Source organism: Procambarus clarkii, chromosome 19, assembly GCF_040958095.1.
Source record: "Procambarus clarkii isolate CNS0578487 chromosome 19, FALCON_Pclarkii_2.0, whole genome shotgun sequence".
NCBI lineage: Eukaryota > Metazoa > Arthropoda > Malacostraca > Decapoda > Cambaridae > Procambarus > Procambarus clarkii.
In genome coordinates, this window is record NC_091168.1 from 45,353,126 (window position 1) to 45,376,896 (window position 23,771).

At 45.7% G+C, this 23,771-nt stretch overlaps 1 protein-coding gene across 1 annotated transcript in view; it reads right to left on the bottom strand.

The window, feature by feature from the left end:
• The window catches only part of LOC123752215 (uncharacterized), a 535,987-nt gene that overhangs the window by 183,690 nt on the left and 328,526 nt on the right, over positions 1-23,771 (bottom strand). The gene's annotated exons all lie outside the window — the stretch shown is intronic.

The window sequence follows — 23,771 nt, forward strand, 5'->3', positions numbered from 1 at the left end:
AGTACCACCATCAACCAGTACCACTAACTCCCAGTACCACCAACACCCAGAACCACCAACAACCAATACAACTAACACCCAATACCACCAACAACCAGTACCACCAACATCCAGTACCACAAACAACCAGTACTACCAACACGTAGTACCACCATCAAACAGTACCACCAACAACCTGTACCACTAATACCCAGTACCACCTACAACCAGTACCACCAGCAACCAATACCACCAACAACCAGTACCACCAACAATCAGTACCACTAACAACAAGTACCACCAACAACCATTACCACTAACAACCAGAACCACCAACAACCAGTACCACTAACAACCAGTAACACCAACAACCAGTACCTCCAACAGCCAGTACCACCAACGACCAGTAACACTAACAACCAGTACCACCAACAACCAGTACCACCAACCCCCAGCACCACCAACACCCAGTACCACCAACACCTAGTACCACCAACAACCAGTACCACCAACAACCAGTACCACTAAAAACCAGTACCACTAACAACCAGTACCACTAACAACCAGTATCACCAACAACCAGTACCAACAACAGCCAGTAATACCAACAGCCTGTACCACCAACAACCAGTACCACTAACAACAAGTACCACCAACAACCAGTACCACTAACAACCAGTACCACTAACAACAAGTACCACTAACAACCAGTACCACCAACAAACAGTTCCACAAACAACCAGTACCACTAACAACCAGTAACACCAACAAGCAGTACCACCAACAGCCAGTACCACCAACAACCCGTACCACTAACAACAAGTACCACTAACAACCAGTACCACTAACAACCAGTACCACCACCATCCAGTAACACTTACAACCAGTACCACCAACAACCAGTACCACTAACAACCAGTACCACCACCATCCAGTACTACCAACAGCCAGTACCACCAACAACCAGTACCATTAACAACAAGTACTACCGACAACTAGTTCCACCAACAACCAGTACCACCAACAACCAGTACCACCAACAACCAGTAACACCAACAACCAGTACCACCAACCCCCAGTACCACCAACACCCAGTACCACCAACACCTAGTACCACCAACAACCAGTACCACCAACATCCAGTACCACTAAAAACCAGTACCACTAACAACCAGTACCACTAACAACAAGTACCACCAACAACCAGTACCACCAACAAACAGTACCAAAAACAACCAGTACCACCAACAACCAGTACCACTAACTCCCATTAGCACCAACACCCAGAACCACCAATAACCAATACAACTAACACCCAATACCACCAACAGCCAGTACCACAAACAACCAGTACCACTAACACCCAGTACCTCCAACAACCAGTACCACTAGCAACAAGTACCTCCAACAACCAGTACCACCAACAAACAGTACCACCAACAACCAGCTCCACAAACAACCAGTACCAGTAACAACCAGTACCATCAACAACCAGTACCACTAACAACCAGTAACACCAACAACCAGTGCCACTAACAACCAGTACCACCAACAACCAGTACCACCAACCCCCAGCACCACCAACACCCAGTACCACCAACACCTAGTACCACCAACAACCAGTACCACCAACAACCAGTACCACTAAAAACCAGTACCACTAACAACCAGTACCACTAACAACCAGTATCACCAACAACCAGTACCACCAACAGCCAGTAATACCAACAGCCTGTACCACCAACAACCAGTACCACTAACAACAAGTACCACCAGCAACCAGTATCACCAACAAACAGTACCAAAGACAACCAGTACCACTAACAACCAGTACCACTAACTCCCAGTATCACCAACACCCAGAACCACCAATAACCAATACAACTAACACCCAATACCACCAACAACCATTACCACCATTAACCAGTACCACAAACAACCAGTACCACCAACACCCAGTACCTCCAACAACCAGTACCACTAGCAACAAGTACCTCCAACAACCAGTACCACCAACAAACAGTACCACCAACAAACAGTTCCACAAACAACCAGTACCACTAACAACCAGTACCATCAACAACCAGTACCACTAACAACCAGTAACACCAACAAGCAGTACCACCAACAGCTAGTACCACCAACAACCCGTACCACTAACAACAAGTACCACTAACAACCAGTACCACTAACAACCAGTACCACCACCATCCAGTAACACTAACAACCAGTACCACCAACAACCAGTACCACTAACAACCAGTACCACCACCATCGAGTACTACCAACAGCCAGTACCACCAACAACCAGTACCACTAACAACAAGTACCACCGACAACTAGTTCCACCAACAACCATTATTACTAACAACCAGTAACACCAACAACCAGTGCCACTAACAACCAGTACCACCAACAACCAGTACCACCAACCCCCAGCACCACCAACACCCAGTACCACCAACACCTAGTACCACCAACAACCAGTACCACCAACAACCAGTACCACTAAAAACCAGTACCACTAACAACCAGTACCACTAACAACCAGTATCACCAACAACCAGTACCACCAACAGCCAGTAATACCAACAGCCAGTACCACCAACAACCAGTACCACTAACAACAAGTACCACCGACAACTAGTTCCACCAACAACCATTATTACTAACAACCAGTACCACCAACAACCAGTACCACTAACACCCAGTTCCACCGACAACCATTACCACCAACAAACAGTATCACTAACACCCAGTACCACCAACAACCAGTATCACCAACAAACAGTACCACCAACGTCCAGTATCACCAAGAATCAGTACCACCATCAACCAGTACCGCCAACAAACAGTACTACCAACCCCCTGTACCACCAATAACCAGTACCACCATCAAACAGTACCACCAACAACCAGTACCACTAACAACGAGTACCACCAACAACCAGTACCACCAACAACCAATACCACCAACAACCAGTACCACCAATAACCAGTACCACCATCAAACAGTACCATCAACAACCAGTACCACTAGCAACAAGTACCTCCAAAAACCAGTATCACCAACAAACCGTACCATCAACAACCAGTACCACTAACAACCAGTACCATCAACAACCAGTACCACTAACAACCAGTAACACCAATAACCAGTACCACCAACAGCCAGTACCACCAACAACCCGTACCACTAACAACAAGTACAACTAACAACCAGTACAACCAACAACCAGTACCACCAACACTCAGTACCACCAACTACCAGTACCACCATCAAACAGTACCACTAACAACCATTACCACTAACAACAATTACCACTAACAACCAGTAGCACCAACAACCAGTACCAGGAAAAGCCAGTACCACCAACAACCAGTACCACTAACAACCAGTAATACCAACAGCCAGTACCACCAACAACCAATCCCACTAACAACAAGTACCACCAACATCCAGTACCACCAACAACCAGTACTTTCAACAACCAGTACCACCAACAACCAGTTCCACTAACAACCAGTAATACCAACAGCCAGTACCACCAACAACCAATCCCACTAACAACAAGTACCACCGAAATCCAGTACCACCAACAACCAGTACCCCCAAAAACCAGTACCAACAACAACCAGTACCACCAACAACCAGTTCCACTAACAACCAGTAATACCAACAGCCTGTACCACCAACAACCAATCCCACTAACAACAAGTACCACCAACATCCAGTACCACCAACAACCAGTACTTTCAACAACCAGTACCACTAACAATGAGTACCACCAACAACCAGTACAACCAATAACCAGTACCACCAACAGCCAGTACCACCATTAAATAGTACCAACAACAACCAGTACCACTAATACCCAGTACCACCTACAACCAGTACAACCAACAACCAATACCACCAACAACCAGTACCACCAACAATCAGTACCACTAACATTAAGTACCATTAACAACCATTACCACTAACAACCAGAACCACCAACAACCAGTACCACTAACAACCAGTACCACCAACAACCAGTGCAACCAACAGCCAGTATCTCCAACAATTAGTACCACCAACAAACAGTACCACCAACAACCAGTTCCACTAACAACCAGTACAACCAACAACCAGTACCACTAACAACCAGTACCACCAACAACCAGTGCCACCAACAGCCAGTACCACCAACAATTAGTACCACCAACAAACAGTACCACCAACAACCAGTTCCACTAACAACCAGTACAACCAACAACCAGTTCCACTAACAACCAGTACCACCAACACCCAGTACCACCAACACCTAGTACCACCAACAGCCAGTACCTGCAACAACCAGTACCACAAACAACCAGTACCATTAACAACCAGTACCACTAACAACCAGTAACACCAACAACCAGTACCACCAACATCCAGTACCACTAACAACCAGTTCCACTAACAACCAGTATCACTAACAACCAGTATCTCCAACAACCAGTAACACCAACACTCAGTACCACCAACTACCAGTACCACCATCAAACAGTACCACTAACAACCATTACCACTAACAACCATTACCACTAACAACTTGTACCACTAACAGCCAGTAGCACCAACAACCAGTACCAGGAAAAGGCAGTACCACCAATTACCAGTACCACTAAGAACAAGTACCACCGACAACCAGTACCACCAACATCCAGTACCACCAAAAACCAGTACCACCAACAACCAGTACCACCAACAACCAGTTCCACTAACAACCAGTACCACCAACAACCAGTACCACCAACAACCAGTTCCACTAACAACCAGTACCACCAACAACCAGTTCCACTAACAACCAGTACCACCAAAAACCAGTACCACCAACAGCAATTACCACCAACAACCAGTACCACCAACAACCAGCACCACTAACAACAAGTACCACCAACAACCAATACCACCAACAACCAATACCACAAACATCCAGTACCAGGCACACCTAGTACCACTAACAAGAAGTACCATCAAGAACCAGTACCACTAACAATCAGTACCACCAACAACCAGTACCACCAACACTCTGTACCACCAACAACCAGTACCACCAACAAACAGTACCACCAACAACCAGTACCACCAACAACCAGTACCACCAACAACCAGTACCACTAAGAACCAGTACCACTAACAACCAGTGCCACCAACAGCTAGTACCACCAACAAACAGTACCACCAACACCCAGTACCACTAACATCCAGTACAACCAATAACCAGTATCACTAACAACCAGTACCACCAACAACAAGTACCACCAACAAACAGTACCACCAACACCCAGTACCACTAACAACCAGTACCACCAATACCAGTACCACTAACAAACAGTTCCACCAACAACCAGTACCACTAACAACCAGTAATACCAACAGCCAGTACCACCAACAACCAGTACCACTAACAACAAGTACCACTAACATCCAGTACCACCAACAAACAGTACCACCAACAACCAGTACCACCAACATCCAGTACCACTTACTCCCAGCACCACCATCATCCAGAACCACCAACAACCAATACAACACCCAATACCAAAAACATACCAGTACCTCTAACAACCAGTACCTCAAACAACCAGCACCACCAACACCCAGTACTACCAACACCCAGTACCACCAACAACCAGTACCTGCAGCAACCAGTACCACAAACAACCAGTACCACTAACAACCAGTACCACCAACAACCAGTACCACTAACAACTAGTAACACCAACAACCAGTACCACCAACAGCCAGAACATCAAACAACCAGCACCACTAACAACAAGTACCACCAACAACCAGTACCATCATCAAACAGTACCACTAACAACCTGTACCACTAACTACCAGCACCACTAACAAACAGTAGCACCAACAACCAGTACCAGCAAAAGCCAGTACCACGAACAACCAGTACCACTAACTACAAGTACCACCGACAACCAGTACCACCAACAACCAGTTCCACTAACAACTAGTAATACCAACAGCCAGTACCACCAACAACCTGTCCCACTAACAACAAGTACCACCAACATCCAGTACCACCAACAACCAGTACTTTCAACATCCAGTACCACTAACAATGAGTACCACCAACAACCAGTACCACCAACAACAAATACCACCAACAACCAGTACCACTAACACCAAGTACCATCAACAACCAGTACCACCTACAACCAGTACCACCAACAATCAGTACCACTAACAACCAGTACCACCAAAAACCATTACCACCAACACTCTATACCACCAACAACCAGTACCACCAACAACCAGTTCCACTAACAACCAGTACAACCAACAACCAGTACCACTAACAACCAGTACCACCAACAACCAGTGCCACCAACAGCCAGTACCACCAACAATTAGTACCACCAACAAACAGTATCACCAACAACAAGTATCACCAACAACCAGTACCACTAACAACGAGTACCACCAACAACCAGTACCACCAACAACCAGTACCACCAACAGCCAGTACCACCAACAGCCAGTACCACCATAAAACAGTACCAACAACAACCAGTACCACTAATACCCAGTACCACCTACAACCAGTACCACCAACAACCAATACCACCAACAACCAGTACCACCAACAATCAGTACCACTAACAACCAGTAACACTAACAACCAGTACCACCAACAGCCAGTACCACCAACGACCAGTAACACTAACAACCAGTACCACCACAATCCAGTATTACCAACAGCCAGTACCACCAACAACCAGTACCACTAAAAACAAGTACCACCGACAACCAGTTCCACCAACAACAAGTACAACCAACACTCTGTCCTACCAACAACAAGTATCACCAACAACCAGTACCACTAACAACCAGTAGCACCAACAACCAGTACCACTAACAACCAGTACAACCAACATCCATTGCCACGAACAGCCAGTACCACAAACAAATAGTACCACTAACAACAAGTACCACCATCAACCAGTACCACCAACAACCAGTACCACCAACAACCAGTACAACCAAGAACCAGTACCACTAACAACCAGTAAGACCAACACCCAGTACCACCAACAACCAATACCACCAACAACTAGTACCACTAACAAAAAGTACCAGCAACAACCAGTACCACTAACAACCAGTACCACCAACAACCAGTAACACCAACAACCAATACCACCAACAACCAGTACCAACAACAATCAGTACCACTAACATTAAGTACCATTAACAACCATTACCACTAACAACCAGAACCACCAACAACCAGTACCACTAAAAACCAGTACCACCAACAACCAGTGCCACCAACAACCAGTACCACCAACCACCAGTACCACCAACAACCAATACCACCAACAACTAGTACCACTAACAACAAGGACCACCGACAACCAGTACCACCAACAACCAGTACCACCAAAAACCAGTACCACCAACAACCAGTACCACCAACAACCAGCACCACTAACAACAAGTACCACCAACCTCCAGTACCACCAACAACCAATACCACAAACAACCAGTACCAGGAACACCTAGGACCACTAACAAGAAGCACCATCAATAACCAATACCACTAACAACCAGTACCACCAACAACCAGTACCACCAACACTCAGTACCACCAACAACCAGTACCACCAACAAACAGTACCACCAACAACCAGTACCACCAACAACCAGTACCTCCAACAACCAGTACCACCAACACTCTGTACCACCAACAACCAGTACCACCAACAAACAGTACCACCAACAACCAGTACCACCAACAACCAGTACCACCAACAACCAGTACCACTAACAACCAGTACCACCAACAACCAGTGCCACCAACAGCCAGTACCACCAACAAACAGTACCACCAACACCCAGTACCACTAACAACCAGTACAACCAATAACCAGTATCACTAACAACCAGTTCCACCAACAACAAGTACCACCAACAAACAGTACCACCAACACCCAGTACCACTAACAACCAGTACCACCAATACCAGTACCACTAACAAACAGTTCCACCAACAACCAGTACCACTAACAACCAGTACCACTAACAACCAGTATCACCAACAACCAGTACCACCAACAGCCAGTACCACTGACAACCAGTACCACGAACAACCAGTACCACTAACAACCAGTACCACTAACAACCAGTACCACCAACAACCAGTACCAACAAAAATCAGTACCACTAACATTAAGTACCATTAACAACCATTACCACTAACAACCAGAACCACCAACAACCAGTACCACTAACAACCAGTACCACCAACAACCAGTGCCACCAACAGCCAGTACCTCCAACAATTAGTACCACCAACAAACAGTACCACCAACAACCAGTTCCACTAACAACCAGTACAACCAACAACCAGTACCACCAACAACCAGTGCCACCAACAGCCAGTACCACCAACAATTAGTACCACCAACAAACAGTACCACCAACAACCAGTTCCACTAACAATCAGTACAACCAACAACCAGTTCCACTAACAACCAGTACCACCAACACCCAGTACCACCAACACCTAGTACCACCAACAGCCAGTACCTGCAACAACCAGTACCACAAACAACCATTACCATTAACAACCAGTACCACTAACAACCAGTAACACCAACAACCAGTACCACCAACATCCAGTACCACTAACAACCAGTTCCACTAACAACCAGTACCACTAACAACCAGTATCTCCAACAACCAGTAACACCAACACTCAGTACCACCAACTACCTGTACCACCTTCAAACAGTACCACTAACAACCATTACCACTAACAACTAGTACCACTAACAGCCAGTAGCACCAACAACCAGTACCAGGAAAAGGCAGTACCACCAATTACCAGTACCACTAACAACAAGTACCACCGACAACCAGTACCACCAACATCCAGTACCACCAAAAACCAGTACCACCAACAACCAGTACCACCAACAACCAGTTCCACTAACAACCAGTAATACCAACAGCAATTACCACCAACAACCAGTACCAATAGCAACGAGTACCACCAACAACCAGTACCACCAACAACCAATACCACCAACAACTAGTACCACTAACAACAAGTACCAGCAACAACCAGTACCACTAACAACCAGTACCACTAACAACCAGTACCACCAACCACCAGTACCACCAACAACCAATACCACCAACAACTAGTACCACTAACAACAAGGACCACCGACAACCAGTACCACCAACAACCAGTAAACCAAAAACCAGTACCACCAACAACCAGTACCACCAACAACCAGCACCACTAACAACAAGTACCACCAACCTTCAGTACCACCAACAACCAATACCACAAACAACCAGTACCAGGAACACCTAGTACCACTAACAAGATGTACCATCAATAACCAATACCACTAACAACCAGTACCACCAACAACCAGTACCACCAACACTCTGTACCACCAACAACCAGTACCACCAACAAACAGTACCACCAACAACCAGTACCACCAACAACCAGTACCACCAACAACCAGTACCACTAACAACCAGTACCACCAACAACCAGTGCCACCTACAGCCAGTACCACCAACAAACAGTACCACCAACACCCAGTACCACTAACAACCAGTACAACCAATAACCAGTATCACTAACAACCAGTACCACCAACAACAAGTACCACCAACAAACAGTACCACCAACACCCAGTACCACTAACAACCAGTACCACCAATACCAGTACCACTAACAAACAGTTCCACCAACAACCAGTACCACTAACAACCAGTAATACCAACAGCCAGTACCACCAACAGCCAGTACCACCAACATCCAGTACCACTTACTCCCAGCACCACCATCATCCAGAACCACCAACAACCAATACAACTAACACCCAATACCAAAAACATACCAGTACCTCCAACAACCAGTACCTCAAACAACCAGCACCACCAACACCCAGTACTACCAACACCCAGTACCACCAACAACCAGTACCTGCAGCAACCAGTACCACAAACAACCAGTACCACTAACAACCAGTACCAGCAACAACCAGTACCACTAACAACTAGTAACACCAACAACCAGTACCACCAACAGCCAGTACCACCAACAACCTGTCCCACTAACAACAAGTACCACCAACATCCAGTACCACCAACAACCAGTACTTTCAACATCCAGTACCACTAACAACGAGTACCACCAACAACCAGTACCACCAACAACAAATACCACCAACAACCAGTACCACTAACACCAAGTACCATCAACAACCAGTACCACCTACAACCAGTACCACCAACAATCAGTACCACTAACAACCAGTACCACCAAAAACCATTACCACCAACACTCTATACCACCAACAACCAGTACCACCAACAACCAGTTCCACTAACAACCAGTACAACCAACAACCAGTACCACTAACAACCAGTACCACCAACAACCAGTGCCACCAACAGCCAGTACCACCAACAATTAGTACCACCAACAAACAGTACCACCAACAACAAGTATCACCAACAACCAGTACCACTAACAACGAGTACCACCAACAACCAGTACCACCAACAACCGGTACCACCAACAGCCAGTACCACCATAAAACGGTACCAACAACAACCAGTACCACTAATACCCAGTACCACCTACAACCAGTACCACCAACAACCAATACCACCAACAAAAAGTACCACCAACAATCAGTACCACTAACAACAAGTATCACCAACAACCATTACCACTAACAACCAGAACCACCAACAACTAGTACCACTAACAACCAGTTACACCAACAACCAGTACCACCAACAGCCAGTACCACCAACGACCAGTAACACTAACAACCAGTACCACCAACAACCAGTACCACTAACACCCAGTACCACCACAATCCAGTATTACCAACAGCCAGTACCACCAACAACCAGTACCACTAAAAACAAGTACCACCGACAACCAGTTCCACCAACAACAAGTACAACCAACACTCTGTCCTACCAACAACAAGTATCACCAACAACCAGTACCACTAACAACCAGTACCACCAACAACCAGTACCACTAACAACCAGTACAACCAACATCCATTGCCACGAACAGCCAGTACCAAAAACAAATAGTACCACTAACAATAAGTACCACCATCAACCAGTACCACCAACAACCAGTACCACCAACAACCAGTACAACCAACATCCAGTACCACTAACAACCAGTACCACCAACACCCAGTACCACCAACAACCAATACCACCAACAACTAGTACCACTAACAACAAGTACCAGCAACAACCAGTACCACCAACAACCGATACCACAAACAACCAATACCACCAACAACCAATACCACCAACAACTAGTACCACTAACAACAAGAACCACCGACAACCAGTACCACCAAAAACCAGTAACACTAACAACCAGTACCACTAACAACAAGTACCACCAACAACCAGTACCACCAACAACCAACACCACCAACAACCAGTACCAGGAACACCTAGTACCACTAACAAGAAGTACCATCAATAACCAGTACCACTAACAACCAGTACCACCAACAACCATTACCACCAACAATTAGTACCCTTAACAAACAGTACCACCAACAACCAGTACCACTAACAACCAGTACCACCAACAACTAGTACCACCAACAACAAGTACCACCAACAACAAGTACCACCAACACTCTGTACTACCATCAACAAGAATCAACAACATCCGGTACCACTAACTCCCAGTACCACCATCACCCAGAACCACCAACAACCAATAAAACTAACACCCAATACCAAAAACATACCAGTACCACCAACAACCAGTACCTCAAACAACCAGTACCACAAACACCCAGTACTACCAACACCCAGTACCACCAACAACCAGTACCTGCAGCAACCAGTACCACAAACAACCAATACCACTAACAACCAATACCACCAACAACCAGTACCACTAACAACCAGTAACACCAACAACCAGTACCACTAACAGCCAAAACCACAAACAACCAGTACCACTAACAACAAGTACCAACAACAACCAGTACAACCAACATCCATTACCACCAACACTCAGAACCACCAACAACCAGTACCACCATCAAACAGTACCACTAACAACCAGTAGCACCAACAACCAGTACCAGCAAAAGCCAGTACCACCAACAACCAGTACCACTAACAACAAGTACCACCGACAACCAGTACCACCAACAACCAGTACCACCAACAACCAGTGCCACCAACAGCCAGTACCACCAACAATTAGTACCACCAACAAACAGTACCACCAACAACCAGTTCCACTAACAACCAGTACAACCAACAACCAGTTCCACTAACAACCAGTACAACCAACAACCAGTACCACTAACAACCAGTACCACCAACAACCAGTGCCACCAACAGCCAGTACCACCAACAATTAGTACCACCAACAACAAGTATCACCAACAACCAGTACCACTAACAACGAGTACCACCAACAACCAGTACCACCAACAACCAGTACCACCAACAGCCAGTACCACCATAAAACAGTACCAACAACAACCAGTACCACTAATACCCAGTACCACCTACAACCAGTACCACCAACAACCAATACCACCAACAACCAGTACCACCAACAATCAGTACCACTAACAACCAGTAACACCAACAACCAGTACCACCAACAGCCAGTACCACCAACGACCAGTAACACTAACAACCAGTACCACCAACAACCAGTACCACTAACAACCAGTACCACCACAATCCAGTATTACCAACAGCCAGTACCACCAACAACCAGTACCACTAAAAACAAGTACCACCGACAACCAGTTCCACCAACAACAAGTACAACCAACACTCTGTCCTACCAACAACAAGTATAACCAACAACCAGTACCACTAACAACCAGTAGCACCAACAACCAGTACCACTAACAACCAGTACAACCAACATCCATTGCCACGAACAGCCAGTACCACAAACAAATAGTACCACTAACAACAACTACCACCATCAACCAGTACCACCAACAACCAGTACCACCAACAACCAGTACAACCAACAAAAAGTACCACTAACAACCAGTACCACCAACACCCAGTACCACCAACAACCAATACCACCAACAACTAGTACCACTAACAACAAGTACCAGCAACAACCAGTACCACTAACAACCAGTACCACCAACAACCGATACCACCAACAACCAATACCACCAACAACTAGTACCACTAACATCAAGAACCACCGACAACCAGTACCACCAAAAACCAGTAACACTAACAACCAGTACCACTAACAACAAGTACCACCAACAACCAGTACCACCAACAACCAACACCACCAACAACCAGGACCAGGAACACCCAGTACCACTAACAAGAAGTACCATCAATAACCAGTACCACTAACAACCAGTACCACCAACAACCATTACCACCAACAATTAGTACCCCCAACAAACAGTACCACCAACAACCAGTACCACTAACAACCAGTACCACCAACAACCAGTACCACCAACAACAAGTACCACCAACAACAAGTACCACCAACAACAAGTACCACCAACACTCTGTACTACCAACAACAAGAATCAACAACATCCAGTACCACTAACTCCCAGTACCACCATCACCCAGAACCACCAACAACCAATACAACTAACACCCAATACCAAAAACATACCAGTACCACCAACAACCAGTACCTCAAACAACCAGTACCACCAATACCCAGTACTACCAACACCCAGTACCACCAACAACCAGTACCTGCAGCAACCAGTACCACAAACAACCAATACCACTAACAACCAATACCACCAACAACCAGTACCACTAACAACCAGTAACACCAACAACCAGTACCACTAACAGCCAGAACAACAAACAACCAGTACCACTAACAACAAGTACCAACAACAACCAGTACAACCAACAACCATTACCACCAACACTCAGAACCTTCAACAACCAGTACCACCATCAAACAGTACCACTAACAACCAGTACCACTAACAACCAGCACCACTAACAACCAGTAGCACCAACAACCAGTACCAGCAAAAGCCAGTACCACCAACAACCAGTACCACTAACAACAAGTACCACCGACAACCAGTACCACCAACAACCAGTACCACCAAAAACCAGTACCACCAACTAGCAGTACCACCAACAACCAGTTCCACCAACAACCAGTAATACCAACAGCCAGTACCACAAACAACCAGTCCCACTAACAACAAGTACCACCAACATCAAGTACCACCAACATCCAGTACCACTAACAACCAGCTCCACTAACAACCAGTACCACTAACAACCAGTATCACCAACAACCAGTACCACCAACAGCCAGTACCACTGACAACCAGTACCACGAACAACCAGTACCACTAACAATCAGTATCACCAACAACCAGTACCACCAACAGCCAGTACCACCAATAACTAGTACCACTAACAACAAGTACCACCGACAACAGGAACCACCAACAACCAGTGCCACTAACAACCAGTACCACCAACAACCAGTACCACTAACAACCAGTAATACCAACAGTCTGTACAACCAACAACCAGTACCACTAACAACAAGTACCACCAACAACCAGTACCACCAACAAACAGTACCACCAACAACCAGTACCACCAACAACCAGTACCACTAACTCCCAGTACCACCAACACCCAGAACCACAAACAACCAATATAACTAACACCCAATACCACCAACAACCAGTACCACCAACAACCAGTACCAGAAACAACCAGTACCACCAACACCCAGTACCACCAACAACCAGTACCACTAACAACAAGTACCTCCAACAACCAGTACCACCAACAAACAGTACCACCAACAACCAGTTCCACAAACAACCAGTACCACTAACAACCAGTACCACCAACAACCAGTAACACCAACAACCAATACCACCAACAACCAGTACCAACAACAATCAGTACCACTAACATTAAGTACCATTAACAACCATTACCACTAACAACCAGAACCACCAACAACCAGTACCACTAACAACCAGTACCACCAACAACCAGTGCCACCAACAGCCAGTACCTCCAACAATTAGTACCACCAACAAACAGTACCACCAACAACCAGTTCCACTAACAACCAGTACAAACAACAACCAGTACCACTAACAACCAGTACCACCAACAACCAGTGCCACCAACAGCCAGTACCACCAACAATTAGTACCACCAACAAACAGTACCACCAACAACCAGTTCCACTAACAACCAGTACAACCAACAACCAGTTCCACTAACAACCAGTACCACCAACACCCAGTACCACCAACAGCCAGTACCTGCAACAACCAGTACCACAAACAACCATTACCATTAACAACCAGTACCACTAACAACCAGTAACACCAACAACCATTACCACCAACTACCTGTACCACCATCAAACAGTACCACTAACAACCATTACCACTAACAACTAGTACCACTAACAGCCAGTAGCACCAACAACCAGTACCAGGAAAAGGCAGTACCACCAATTATCAGTACCACTAACAACAAGTACCACCGACAACCAGTATCACCAACATCCAGTACCACCAAAAACCAGTACCACCAACAACCAGTACCATCAACAACCAGTTCCACTAACAACCAGTAATACCAACAGCAATTACCACCAACAACCAGTACCAATAGCAACGAGTACCACCAACAACCAGTACCACCAACAACCAATACCACCAACAACTAGTACCACTAACAACAAGTACCAGAAACAACCAGTACCACTAACAACCAGTACCACTAACAACCAGTACCACCAACCACCAGTACCTCCAACAAACAATACCACCAACAACTAGTACTACTAACAACAAGGACCACCGACAACCAGTACCACCAACAACCAGTAAACCAAAAACCAGTACCACCAACAACCAGTACCACCAACAACCAGCACCACTAACAACAAGTACCACCAAACTCCAGTACCACCAACAACCAATACCACAAACAACCAGTACCAGGAACACCTAGTACCACTAACAAGAAGTACCATCAATAACCAATACCACTAACAACCAGTACCACCAACAACCAGTACCACCAACACTCTGTACCACCAACAACCAGTACCACCAACAAACAGTACCACCAACAACCAGTACCACCAACAACCAGTACCACCAACAACCAGTACCACTAACAACCAGTACCACCAACAACCAGTGCCACCTACAGCCAGTACCACCAACAAACAGTACCACCAACACCCAGTACCACTAACAACCAGTACAACCAATAACCAGTATCACTAACAACCAGTACCACCAACAACAAGTACCACCAACAAACAGTACCACCAACACCCCGTACAACTAACAACCAGTACCACCAATACCAGTACCACTAACAACCAGTACAACCAACAACCAGTACCACTAACAACCAGTAATACCAACAGCCAGTACCACCAACAACCAGTACCACTAACAACAAGTACCACTAACATCCAGTACCACCAACAAACAGTACCACCAACAGCCAGTACCACCAACATCCAGTACCACTTACTCCCAGCACCACCATCATCCAGAACCACCAACAACCAATACAACTAACACCCAATACCAAAAACATACCAGTACCTCCAAAAACCAGTACCTCAAACAACCAGCACCACCAACACCCAGTACTAACAACACCCAGTACCACCAACAACCAGTACCTGCAGCAACCAGTACCACAAACAACCAGTACCACTAACAACCAATACCACCAACAACCAGTACCACTAACAACTAGTAACACCAACAACCAGTACCACCAACAGCCAGTACCACCAACAACCTGTCCCACTAACAACAAGTACCACCAACATCCAGTACCACCAACAACCAGTACTTTCAACATCCAGTACCACTAACAACGAGTACCACTAACAACCAGTACCACCAACAACAAATACCACCAACAACCAGTACCACTAATACCAAGTACCATCAACAACCAGTACCACCTACAACCAGTACCACCAACAATCAGTACCACTAACAACCAGTACCACCAAAAACCATTACCACCAACACTCTATACCACCAACAACCAGTACCACCAACAACCAGTTTCACTAACAACCAGTACAACCAACAACCAGTACCACTAACAACCAGTACCACCAACAACCAGTGCCACCAACAGCCAGTACCACCAACAATTAGTACCACCAACAAACAGTACCACCAACAACAAGTATCACCAACAACCAGTACCACTAACAACGAGTACCACCAACAACCAGTACCACCAACAACCGGTACCACCAACAGCCAGTACCACCATAAAACGGTACCAACAACAACCAGTACCACTAATACCCAGTACCACCTACAACCAGTACCACCAACAACCAATACCACCAACAAAAAGTACCACCAACAATCAGTACCACTAACAACAAGTATCACCAACAACCAGTACCACTAACACCCAGTACCACCACAATCCAGTATTACCAACAGCCAGTACCACCAACAACCAGTACCACTAAAAACAAGTACCACCGACAACCAGTTCCACCAACAACAAGTACAACCAACACTCTGTCCTACCAACAACAAGTATCACCAACAACCAGTACCACTAACAACCAGTACCACCAAAAACCAGTACCACTAACAACCAGTACAACCAACATCCATTGCCACGAACAGCCAGTACCACAAACAAATAGTACCACTAACAATAAGTACCACCATCAACCAGTACCACCAACAACCAGTACCACCAACAACCAGTACAACCAACATCCAGTACCACTAACAACCAGTACCACCAACACCCAGTACCACCAACAACCAATACCACCAACAACTAGTACCACTAACAACAAGTACCAGCAACAACCAGTACCACCAACAACCGATACCACCAACAACCAATACCACCAACAACCAATACCACCAACAACTAGTACCACTAACAACAAGAACCACCGACAACCAGTACCACCAAAAACCAGTAACACTAACAACCAGTACCACTAACAACAAGTACCACCAACAACCAGTACCACCAACAACCAACACCACCAACAACCAGTACCAGGAACACCTAGTACCACTAACAAGAAGTACCATCAATAACCAGTACCACTAACAACCAGTACCACCAACAACCATTACCACCAACAATTAGTACCCGTAACAAACAGTACCACCAACAACCAGTACCACTAACATCCAGTACCACCAACAACCAGTACCACCAACAACAAGTACCACCAACAACAAGTACCACCAACACTCTGTACTACCAACAACAAGAATCAACAACATCCGGTACCACTAACTCCCAATACCACCATCACCCAGAACCACCAACAACCAATTCAACTAACACCCAATACCAAAAACATACCAGTACCACAAACACCCAGTACTACCAACACCCAGTACCACCAACAACCAGTACCTGCAGCAACCAGTACCACAAACAACCAATACCACTAACAACCAATACCACCAACAACCAGTACCACTAACAACCAGTAACACCAACAACCAGTACCACTAACAGCCAGAACCACAAACAACCAGTACCACTAACAACAAGTACCAACAACAACCAGTACAACCAACAACCATTACCACCAACACTCAGAACCACCAACAACCAGTACCACCATCAAACAGTACCACTAACAACCAGTACCACTAACAACCAGCACCTCTAACAACCAGTAGCACCAACAACCAGTACCAGCAAAAGCCAGTACCACCAACAACCAGTACCACTAACAACAAGTACCACCGACAACCAGTACCACCAACAACCAGTATCACCAACAACCAGTGCCACCAACAGCCAGTACCACCAACAATTAGTACCACCAACAAACAGTACCACCAACAACCAGTTCCACTAACAACCAGTACCACCAACACCCAGTACTACCAACACCTAGTACCACCAACAGCCAGTACCTGCAACAACCAGTACCACAAACAACCAGTACCATTAACAACCAGTACCACTAACAACCAGTAACACCAACAACCAGTACCACCAACATCCAGTACCACTAACAACCAGTTCCACTAACAACCAGTATCTCCAACAACCAGTAACACCAGCACTCAGTACCACCAACTACCAGTACCACCATCAAACAGTACCACTAACAACCATTACCACTAACAACTAGTACCACTAACAGCCAGTAGCACCAACAACCCGTACCAGGAAAAGGCAGTACCACCAATTACCAATACCACTAACAACAAGTACTACCGACAACCAGTACCACCAACATCCAGTACCACCAAAAACCAGTACCACCAACAACCAGTACCACCAACAACCAGTTCCACTAACAACCAGTAATACCAACAGCAATTACCACCAACAACCAGTACCAATAGCAACGAGTACCACCAACAACCAGTACCACCAACAACCAATACCACCAACAACTAGTACCACTAACAACAAGTACCAGCAACAACCAGTACCACTAACAACCAGTACCACTAACAACCAGTACCACCAACAACCAGTACCACCAACAACCAATACCACCAACAACTAGTACCACTAACAACAAGGACCACCGACAACCAGTACCACCAACAACCAGTACCACCAAAAACCAGTACCACCAAAAACCAGTACCACCAACAACCAGTACCACCAACAACCAGCACCACTAACAACAAGTACCAGGAACACCTAGTACCACTAACAAGAAGTACCATCAATAACCAGTACCACTAACAACCAGTACCACCAACAACCAGTACCACCAACACTCTGTACCACCAACAACCAGTACCACCAACAAACAATACCACCAACAGCCAGTACCACCAACAAACAGTACCACCAACACCCAGTACCACTAACAACCAGTACAACCAATAACCAGTATCACTAACAACCAGTACCACCAACAACAAGTACCACCAACAAACAGTACCACCAACACCCAGTACCACTAACAACCAGTACCACCAATACCAGTACCACTAACAAACAGTTCCACCAACAACCAGTACCACTAACAACCAGTAATACCAACAGCCAGTACCACCAACAACCAGTACCACTAACAACAAGTACCACTAACATCCAGTACCACCAACTAACAGTACCACCAACAACCAGTACCACCAACATCCAGTACCACTTACTCCCAGCACCACCACCATCCAGAACCACCAACAACCAATACAACTAACACCCAATACCAAAAACATACCAGTACCTCCAACAACCAGTACCTCAAACAACCAGCACCACCAACACCCAGTACTACCAACACCCAGTACCACCAACAACCAGTACCTGCAGCAACCAGTACCACAAACAACCAGTACAACTAACAACCAGTACCACCAACAACCAGTACCACTAACAACTAGTAACACCAACAACCAGTACCACCAACAGCCAGAACATCAAACAACCAGTACCACTAACAACAAGTACCACCAACAACCAGTACCATCATCAAACAGTACCACTAACAACCAGTACCACTAACTACCAGCACCACTAACAAACAGTAGCACCAACATCCAGTACCAGCAAAAGCCAGTACCACCAACAACCAGTACCACTAACTACAAGTACCACCGACAACCAGTACCACCAACAACCAGTTCCACTAACAACTAGTAATACCAACAGCCAGTACCACCAACAACCTGTCCCACTAACAACAAGTACCACCAACATCCAGTACCACCAACAACCAGTACTTTCAACATCCAGTACCACTAACAACGAGTACCACCAACAAACAGTACCACCAACAACAAATACCACCAACAACCAGTACCACTAACACCAAGTACCACCAACACTCTATACCACCAACAACCAGTACCACCAACAACCAGTTCCACTAACAACCAGTACAACCAACAACCAGTACCACTAACAACCAGTACCACCAACAACCAGTGCCACCAACAGCCAGTACCACCAACAATTAGTACCACCAACAAACAGTACCACCACAACAAGTATCACCAACAACCAGTTCCACTAACAACGAGTACCACCAACAACCAGTACCACCAACAACCAGTACCACCAACAGCCAGTACCACCATAAAACGGTACCAACAACAACCAGTACCACTAATACCCAGTACCACCTACAACCAGTACCACCAACAACCAATACCACCAACAAAAAGTACCACCAACAATCAGTACCACTAACAACAAGTATCACCAACAACCATTACCACTAACAACCAGAATCATCAACAACCAGTACCACTAACAACCAGTAACACCAACAACCAGTACCACCAACAACCAGTACCACTAACACCCAGTACCACCACAATCCAGTATTACCAACAGCCAGTACCACCAACAACCAGTACCACTAAAAACAAGTACCACCGACAACCAGTTCCACCAACAACAAGTACAACCAACACTCTGTCCTACCAACAACAAGTATCACCAACAACCAGTACCACTAACAACCAGTACCACCAACAACCAGTACCACTAACAACCAGTACAACCAACATCCATTGCCACGAACAGCCAGTACCACAAACAAATAGTACCACTAACAACAAGTACCACCATCAACCAGTACCACCAACAACCAGTACCACCAACAACCAGTACAACCAACAACCAGTACCACTAACAACCAGTACCACCAACACCGAGTACCACCAACAACCAATACCACCAACAACTAGTACCACTAACAACAAGTACCAGCAACAACCAGTACCACCAACAACCGATACCACCAACAACCAATACCACCAACAACTAGTACCACTAACAACAAGAACCACCGACAACCAGTACCACCAAAAACCAGTAATACTAACAACCAGTACCACTAACAACAAGTAATACCAACAACCAATACCACCAACAACCAACACCACATACAACCAGTACCAGGAACACCTAGTACCACTAACAAGAAGTACCATCAATAACCAGTACCACTAACAACCAGTACCACCAACAACCATTACCACCAACAATTAGTACCCCCAACAAACAGTACCACCAACAACCAGTACCACTAACAACCAGTACCACCAACAACATGTACCACCAACAACAAGTACCACCAACAACAAGTACCACCAACACTCTGTACTACCAACAACAAGAATCAACAACATCCGGTACCACTAACTCCCAGTACCACCATCACCCAGAACCACCAACAACCAATACAACTAACACCCAATACCAAAAACATACCAGTACCACCAACAACCAGTACCTCAAACAACCAGTACCACAAACACCCAGTACTACCAACACCCAGTACCACCAACAACCAGTACCTGCAGCAACCAGTACCACAAAACAACCAATACCACTAACAACCAATACCACCAACAACCAGTACCACTAACAACCAGTAACACCAACAACCAGTACCACTAACAGCCAGAACCACAAACAACCAGTACCACTAACAACAAGTACCAACAACAACCAGTACAACCAACAACCATTACCACCAACACTCAGAACCACCAACAACCAGTACCACCATCAAACAGTACCACTAACAACCAGTACAACTAACAACCAGCACCACTAACAACCAGTAGCACCAACAACCAGTACCAGCAAAAGCCAGTACCACCAACAACCTGTACCACTAACAACAAGTACCACCGACAACCAGTACCACCAACAACCAATACCACCAACAACCAGTGCCACCAACAGCCAGTACCACCAACAATTAGTACCACCAACAAACAGTACCACCAACAACCAGTTCCACTAACAACCAGTACAACCAACAACCAGTTCCACTAGCAACCAGTACAACCAACAACCAGTTCCACTAACAACCAGTACCACCAACACCCAGTACCACCAACACCCAGTACCACCAACACCTAGTACCACCAACAGCCAGTACTTGCAACAACCAGTACCACAAACAACCAGTACCATTAACAACCAGTACCACTAACAACCAGTAACACCAACAACCAGTACCACCAACATCCAGTACCACTAACAACCAGTTCCAATAACAACCAGTACCACTAACAACCAGTATCTCCAACAACCAGTAACACCAACACTCAGTACCACCAACTACCAGTACCACCATCAAACAGTACCACTAACAACCATTACCACTAACAACTAGTACCACTAACAGCCAGTAGCACCAACAACCAGTACCAGGAAAAAGCAATACCACCAATTACCAGTACCACTAACAACAAGTACCACCGACAACCAGTACCACCAACATCCAGTACCACCAAAAACCAGTACCACCAACAACCAGTACCACCAACAACCAGTTCCACTAACAACCAGTAATACCAACAGCAATTACCACCAACAACCAGTACCAATAGCAACGATTACCACCAACAACCAGTACCACCAACAACCAATACCACCAACAACTAGTACCACTAACAACAAGTACCAGCAACAACCAGTACCACTAACAACCAGTACCACTAACAACCAGTACCACCAACAACCAGTACCACCAACAACCAATACCACCAACAACCAATACCACCAACAACTAGTACCACTAACAACAAGGACCACCGACAACCAGTACCACCAACAACCAGTACCACGAAAAACCAGTACCACCAACAACCAGTACCACCAACAACCAGCACCACTAACAACAAGTACCACCAACCTCCAGTACCACCAACAACCAATACCACAAACAACCAGTACCAGGAACACCTAGTACCACTAACAA